General features: G+C 53.8%; 1 long non-coding RNA gene across 1 annotated transcript in view; it reads left to right on the forward strand.

Annotated features, from left to right (window-relative positions):
• LOC113631664 (uncharacterized) overlaps positions 1-7,975 on the forward strand; it is a 150,702-nt gene that overhangs the window by 132,836 nt on the left and 9,891 nt on the right. The window contains exons 6-7 of the long non-coding RNA XR_003437481.1: positions 3,970-4,200; positions 4,337-4,483. This is a non-coding gene — a long non-coding RNA (uncharacterized LOC113631664). The remainder of the gene's footprint in view (positions 1-3,969; positions 4,201-4,336; positions 4,484-7,975) is intronic.

Here is a 7,975-nt window from a genome sequence, read left to right on the forward strand (position 1 = left end):
CCTCAACGGGCCCCCACAGCCCCGGGTTCGAGGTGTAATGGGAGGAGGAGGGAGGAACAGGGAGAAGCCCTCGGTCTGAGCAGCAGGCGCCTCCTCTCTTCCTGACTGACCCCGCAGGCTGTCAAGGCGGCCAGCGTGCATGCGTGTGCGTGTGCACGTGTGTCTGCCCCTGGCGTCCACGCTCTCAGTGCTCGGGAGCTCTGCCGTCTGCGATACTAGCTGTGCCTGGATTTCTCTTGCGTAAGCAACTCGACAGGATTTACCACGTGCCCCCCCCCAGTCCCCCGTGTCCCCCTCTCGCCGGTCGGGGATGTAGTGAGGATGCTGTAGCCTAATTCCTGAAGTGATTTTAAACGTGTGCAAGGGAAAGATTCCACGAGACTCCAGTGTCGTCCACCTCCCGCTCAGATGAGGCGCCACCCCAACACCTGGCCTGGGGGGCTGGTCAAGTGCTCTGGACGCCCCCCCGGATGCAGGTGGGCAGGCCCAGGTAGGACGGCTGGGCCAAGGGAGGCCTGGACTCCCTCGCAGCCCCCAGGGCTTTGTGCTGTCTTCACAGCTGGGACCGGTGTCTGGCTTGGGCAGCATGATGGGAATAGACGTAAGTCCCCTGGGGGCAGGGGGGCCTTCTTCCATAATCTGATTGGATGTCTCGTGCCTGGAGAGAGAGATGGACACCAAGGCCAGCACAGCCCTGGGCACCCTGGTGGCAGTGGAGACGCTGCCCGACGGCTGCAGAGGCCACTCAGGGATCTGCTGGCCTCCGGTACGACGCACGGGGATTCAGAAGGCAGGGACGAGGGAAAGGTCCACTCTGGGGACGCCCGCGTGATTGGAGCCCCCAGACAGACCCAGTCTCTGGAAAATAACCCGCTGCTCCCTCGCCTCTTTTCAAAGGCGGTTTAGAAGAAGCTTCTGGACTCAGGCAGCGTTTGTTTACGGCCGATTTCAGTTGTCAGTTGGAGGCTTGTGTTTCACAGCCGCATGTGTAAATGCTCACTCCCTCACTGTTTATGAAGAGGCAGGGCCCGGCTTTCCGAGAGCGCCCTGGCTCCTCTGCAGGGCCCGCCGGCTGGTGGGAGCTGGGGGCGGAGGAGGTCAGCGCCCCCTCCTACAGGAATCTTGGAGCTCGCCGGAAACTTCCAGCACGTGGGTGGTACATGTATCAGCTGACGGGGAAAGCGAGAGCGTGAAGGCGGCCACCCAAGACTTCAGGTCACCGCTGACACCCCTGTGGGAGCTCAGATCTCAGCGCTGGGAGGGCACCTGCCAGCCTGGCCAAAACAAATCAGCCCTGCTAGGGGTGCAGTGCAAAGGAAGGGGCTGAGGCCCGGGGAGCTCAGGGTCGCACTTAAACCAGCTCAAGTAACCGGGCTACGACGAGGCAATGCCCTGGGCGTTGTGGGCAGACAAAGGGCTGGGGCCACGCTCCAGATCTGGGGAGCATCCCGGCCGAGGTCTAGAAACAAGCCGGCTGTGTTTCAGCCTTGCTCCGGGGTCCTCTGCAGGCAGGATATCCCACCACTCTTTGTTGTCTTTAGGCCTGACAGTCCATCTGGTTTTGATTCAGGTGGCCTCAGGCTTGCCTCAGAGGTGAAAAGGGTGCGCGCTTAAATTGAATTTCTCACAAATTTCAAACCAGAAGGATCCCAGTCTTCCCACACAAAGCCGTTCTGCCGTGCAGCCCCCAGCCCTGGGAGCCTGGCATAAATCAGTTTCACCTGTTTGGCTGAATGAGCCCGTGTGAGTCTAACGAGTCGGACCAGCACAATCAGACAGTGTGTGCGCGCTTGAACCAGAGAGAGCAGCGTGGTGACCTCTCACTGACCTCCCAGCACTTCTGTGCCTGGTGGGGACCATGGCTCTGGGTCCTGGTAGGGCAGGACTGGGTCCCTGGAGCCGTCTCGGACTGGGTAGTTCTGGATACATAACGGGGTCCTCTAGCCCAGCTGAACAGTATTGGGGGAGAAGGCGGCTTTGTATCTAAAGGGGGGGCCGGTAAGATTAAACTGTCCCTTGAGGCTGCTGCATCAGGTAGCAGGGCTTCAGAGGAGAAACATTTAGACTTTGCCCCCTCGTCTCAGAGGTCAGGCAGCCCTCAGCCGTCAAGCTGGGTGGGAGGCGTCCGAGCGTCTTGGTGGGCTGCCTGGTGGAACGGGCACACCTGCCGAGAATGTTCCTACACGGAGGGACGTCCCCCCGTCCAGGGGCTGCCCGGGAATCCTCGGGAGCTGCTCTTTGTCATCACAGCGACTTCTGATTAAACACCACGAGTGAAAGGAACGAAGAGAAGTTGGATCCTCTAACACACGGGCCGACAAACTCCGGCTGGTGGGCCAAAGCCAGCCCACAGCCTATTTCCACCTAGAACGTTTTACTGGTCCCCCCCCACGCACACACACACGTGCACACACACGCACACACGCGCCACTAGCCGCGTGTTGTCCACGGCTGCTTTCTCAAGCACAGATTCAAGTAGCTGTCGCCTTCATGTGACAACACGACAGGTCCTGCCTGGAGCACGGCAGCTGCACTGCACGCACCAGCCACGGAAAGAGCCACGGACGTGGGCGCCTTCCCGGCGTGGCCTGGCGTGGCAGCCATGGACGTGGCCAAGTCAATGCCGATGTCGCTAAAACTCCTATTCCTTCTCGCCACCTCATCCACTAGCTCCCTCTTTTCAGAATGAAGCTTTAATTTGCAGCCACAAAGGCTAAGTTAACCTGACACGGCAAGCAAAGCTCTACCGTGGCCGGAATGTGAGAGAGGGGGTGGGAATTAGTGGACGCCTGAGTTCCGTTCTGCCGCTGCCTCACCACACGGTGTTACAGCAAGGAGTTTACTCAAATAGAACATTTTTAAAGTCATCTGCTATATAGCCCTTTCTCCTTCTTTCTAGAAGTACATTTTAAGGAATTCAGGTAGAGAAAAATGATACACACATACACATGCATATGTGTGTGTGTTTCATGTATATATGTTTTATGTGTGTGTGTGTGTGTGTGTGTATATATATATATATATATATATATACACACACACATATATTCAAAATGTAGAACTGAATGAGACGTGCCTTCCTAAGCTATCCATCTGTTCACCCCAGCTTAAGGACAGAGCCCTCTCTCCCTTTCTGAGCTCACGCAGAGCTCCTGGGACAAGAAACCAGACCTCTGTTTGTCGGATTTGACATCTGCTTTCCTGTTGGGTTAAGTTAGTCCTTGTAAAGCAAGATGCAGATATGTTTTCTGACAGGGACACAAGCTCTTCACTATTATTATTTTCCTTTATTCGGGACAGGGGTTCTACTGGACGGGGCGGGGGAGGAACCTACACGCCTCTCTGTACTTCTCACACAGTGCACGTAATTCCAGGAGCCTCTGGTGAGCGGATCGTGAGTGAGCAAGGCGCCGGGGTGTGAAGAGGCCTCGGGCCCCCTCTCCCCCGGCTCTGCCTGGAAGACGTCCTCCCCATCAGGACCCGGGCACTGGCTTGGGTGCCGTCCTCCTAGTCTTTTTCAGTTGTTATCATGTCATCATCTTAGGCGGTAGAGTTGTTAGCCTTCCTTCGGAAGAAGTAATCAAAATCCGTAGCCCCTTTGCAGAGAGTGAAACGCAGAAGAGAAGCGAAAAGCAAAGAGAAGGGGCGGGGCGGAGGGAGGGGCCCGGTGGCGCGGCGCTCCGCGTGTCCCCGCCGCCTCTCCGTGCATGATCCTGGCACTCGAGGGGAAATGAAGCCCGATTTCCTGTTCCGGAAAGTCGCATCCGTGGCAGGAGCCGGCCGCGCTGGGCAGCAGCTGGAAAGGGCCCAGAACGAGGCAGAAACCTTGGAACGACTTGGATTTCAAACACACGCTGGACTGTTTCTTCCAGCTTCATCTGTGGGCGTGGGCGGGCGGTGGTGGCGTCCTCAAGGGCCTCTGAAGGTTTTCATGTGGAAAAGCAGCTTGAAACGATCCTATCTCCCCAGGAAAAGCAGATCTGTGCCAGGGTCAGCCATCTGAAGCTCTGATTTCAAGAGGAAAGCAGAGGGGAGTGGAAGAGAAAGTCGGCCTCTGCCTCGGGATGAAGGCGACCCTCTCTGTGACTTGGCTCGCGTCTTCCTGCAGCAGAAGGAGGGCAGCGTGATTCTGGGTCACTTCGTGACGGGCGGACCACACAAAACAAAGGAGGGCGGTGCTGCGCGCTGACTGCTGCCCCGGTAAGCCCTCCAGGGTACCATTTCAAGAAGTAAGTTAATGGCCTCCCTACAAAAGAGTCCCAGGGGTCCCTGAAGCTTGACCCCCAAACTTGAACTCTACCTGAACTGATTTTTTCTTTTTTTTTCCTTTTTTGAGGTTTGAAAACATTTAATCAACTCTCCTCCCAGGACGTTTGAGTTCTGTGCACTCCTGCCCTTGTGGGCTCCGTCTGGAAGAAAAAGTGCCAAAACCACCGCTGGAAAGGCGGCCTGGAGGTATTTTCAGTCCGCCTGGAAGCAGCAGGTAACGGAAATCTTATGAGACGGCTTGTTCTCAGGAGATGTTTTTGGGTCCAGTTTTGCTGACCAAAGCATTCCCTGGGTTTGGATAAACCTTGAATTAGCAGCTGCACTTTGAGGCACTGGTTCTTGGTTCTGATTGCAGTTAGAGTGCTTGCAAGCCCTAGCCCCTACCCTTGCACTTTGCCATCCCTGGTTTCGTCCCCTGACATAAGTGCTTCCTGGAATCCCAAAAGCGTTTAGCTTCCTTCCCTTCCAGAAACACAGGGCCGTGGTTGGGTAAATCATCTAAATGCTTTCATTTCAAGTCACTGAGCATCTATTCAGCATCAGTAATACTCCCGTCATACGTCGGGAGTAACGGAGGGAGCCTGGTACCCTCAAATTCAAGGGACTCGCCTGGAAGAAAATGCAGACACTTTCATACGACGGCATAAGTAACACTAACAGCTCCAGTAAAGTACAGCGGGAACACAGACATGGTGGGAATGCATCAGAAGTGAATAATGGGTTATTTTTAAACAATGGATCACACAAAGTTCTTCCCCCCAGAAGCCAGTTGTCTTAGGAAGTAATTTGTTCTGTTTTGTTTAAGAGTCTAAATATATAGACCACGGAGTGGCACGTAGTTTTCAACGCTGAGCTCATTTAACGGATTGGTGGTTGCTCTCTGGGGCACTGGGTTGAGAAAGATTCTGAGGTTGTATTTAGTCTCGAGAGGAATGGTGCTGCGATTGGCTGGTTGTCCCGGAGGCCTTATGTGGAGAGCGGTGCAGATACACCAGTCCTGAAGCAGCTACGGCCCACGTGTGAATCAGCTCAGGGTGAAGACAGAGCTTGACGTGTGCTTCCTCAGCCCCCGCTGTGAACTGCAGAGAGCCTCTCTGTGACAAGATCCTTCTGGCACTGATTTGTGCGCACAGAAAGCCCCATGCTAGCTCCTGAAATAGAAGAACATGAAGAAGAGAAGTCAGAGACAGCAACACGTCCAAATATTGATGTCCATCTAGACCCCCCGCCTCTGAGTTTATAAAGGGTCTCCACCCCAAAGAATCATCAGAATGAAACCTTCCCACGACAGTGCTTTGAGACTGAACTCACCCTGTGGCCTGTCGGTGGGTATAGATGGGGGGACTGTTCGTGAACTGCAGATTCACTGAACAAGAAGTAGGGATTTCTGAGTAGAAACCTAAGTATCCATCTCGAGATGTGACACATGTGTGCCTGTGGAGACATGGTATTCCCAGCTAATTTTAGAAGATTGAAGGCCCAGACTGGGCCATCCTGACAGCTGGTCACCAGGCAGCTTCTGGCGGTGATGTACACAGACATATTTATCATCCCGAGGGCTCCAAAGAGAAAGTGGAATTCCATGACCAGAGCGCTATAAAACTGTCTGGGCATTTGGGGTATTATTCTTATTACAGTTCTGTTATCGTGAAACATGTTTCCATGTAGATTTCTGTCTGCTGGGCAGTATTGGTCCCATAAATCCTGCAGGAGAGAATTGGCCCACTGGAGTTGGATGCTGGATATAGCATTTCTTCAACATCAAGAGAACGGCCACACATTTTTTTAATTGTTTCCCTTGCAAATAACTTTTAAACAGCCTTACAAAAATGTTTTCCTCGCTCCACTCCCCCGTGAGTTAAAAACGCACCCCCATGCTTGCCAGTTGGCACCATGTCTTGTGATTCCAGCAGGCGGGCGGTGATGGGATGGGTGAGGCAATTTTAGGGTGGGGAGGACCGCTTTTCCTCACAGTGTGCAAAATGAGCCGTTTGATTTTTAACTGATTCCTTAAAGCAAAAGCACTTCCCACCCATGAGCATTGCCTAACTGGGGGACATGGAAAATGAATGAAGGAACAAGCCTCAAACGGAGAGCGTTTACTGCTCCCGCTTCAACGCTAATTAATCACGGTTGTCAGTGAATGATCGTGTGCGTGGGGTTACAGCTCCCAGAGTCCTTGCCGGGACCTCCGGGGGTGGACGTGTGTCTGGGGCTTCGAGCGGTGCGGGGAGCGCAGTTGCAACCAGCTGGGGCCCTTGCTCACACAGGCCTCCTGTGTAAAGGATGTGCTTCAGTATGGGCTTGCGGTTCTAAAACGAGATGCTTTTCTATTTCAATTATATTGCGGTGGATCAAACATTACAAAATAAGCCTCAAATAGGAGTGTAGCCTTACCCCAAACGAAAGCATATGTGTGTGTCCAGACGCAGGGGTCAGATGTTGACACCTTGAACTACACGGGCCGTACCTGCCAGGTTCAGGCTTGCTACGGGCACAAATTGTAAAGAGGGCAGAAATTTGGTTTTGACGCATTCCCAGCTCTCCTGCGTACCTTTAAAAACCATTTGAAAGCTCTGTTCCTCTGCTTTTTTATCCAATGAGAGCCATTGGTTCTGTTCTCCCCCCTCCCACCTTTAAGCTGTTCTGTGTTCCAATCCACAGGGGTGTTGTCACACCGTGGAAAGATCGTTGGGTGGGGAGTTCCTTTATTCATTGATTTATTCAATACATATGTGGGTACCTATTGGATGCTCTGGGCCACGAGTTAGGGCTGTAACACTAAGCAAATCGCTGTGTCGTGGGGGAGACAGATATGAATCAAAGAGTCACAGGAATGAGTTTACAATTAAATCCACAGTAAGTGCTGTACCGTGAACTGGGGCTGGCAAAGCGAAACGGGGGGGTTAGCCTTGTCTGGGGAGGGCATGGGTTAGGCAAGGGAGTCGGGGAAGCCTCTCCGCTCTGACCAAGAGTAACGAGATGAACGGAAGAAACTTTCCACAGGAGCAGAGTGTTTACCTGCGGCTTGATGAGTTCCCAGGATGCGGGATTGTCCGTGCTAAACTGGGACCGTCCCGGCACAACTACATGTAAGGGTTAGGGTGTGCACAGACCCCACCACAGAGGGGAGCGTGGCGCTTTCAAGGAATGGAAAGGAGGCCAAGGTTCCTGGGAAAAGCACCCCACCCTAGATGAGACCCAATGAGAGAGACAGATGGGGCCAAACCCTTCAGGGCCTTAAAGGTCACGTTAAGGTGTCTATCCTAAGAGCAAAGCAAAGTGCCTTCGGCAAGTCAATGACAGTCTTATTTCCCCTCAGAAGGTCCATTCTCCTAGGGATATGGAGACCATTACCATGTGAAGTTCAGAAATCTTTTCCTCAAGGAGAGCTGGCTGTGGTCCCGCAGCAGCAGGGTGCTGCAAGTGTCTAACAGCTGGCTCTCGGGCGCTGGGGGGCAGTGCGGGGAGAGGGTGGGGGTGGAGACGCAGGTTAGCAGAATTTGCCAGTTTCCATGGTGGAAAGCTCCCACCTGGTCGATTTCCAGCTACCACATGACATCACTGAAGGCAGAGTTGGGAGAGATGCCACACGGACTCTAAGAGCCATGCTGGTTCCTTCCCTCCTTCCCTTCCCCTCCCTTCCCTCCTTCCCTTCTCTTCCCTTCCCTTCCCTTCCCTCCTTCCCTTCCCTTCCCTTCCCTTC

Source organism: Aethalodelphis obliquidens, unplaced genomic scaffold (assembly GCF_003676395.1).
Source record: "Aethalodelphis obliquidens isolate GAN/ISIS:26980383/991018 unplaced genomic scaffold, ASM367639v1 scaffold34, whole genome shotgun sequence".
NCBI lineage: Eukaryota > Metazoa > Chordata > Mammalia > Artiodactyla > Delphinidae > Aethalodelphis > Aethalodelphis obliquidens.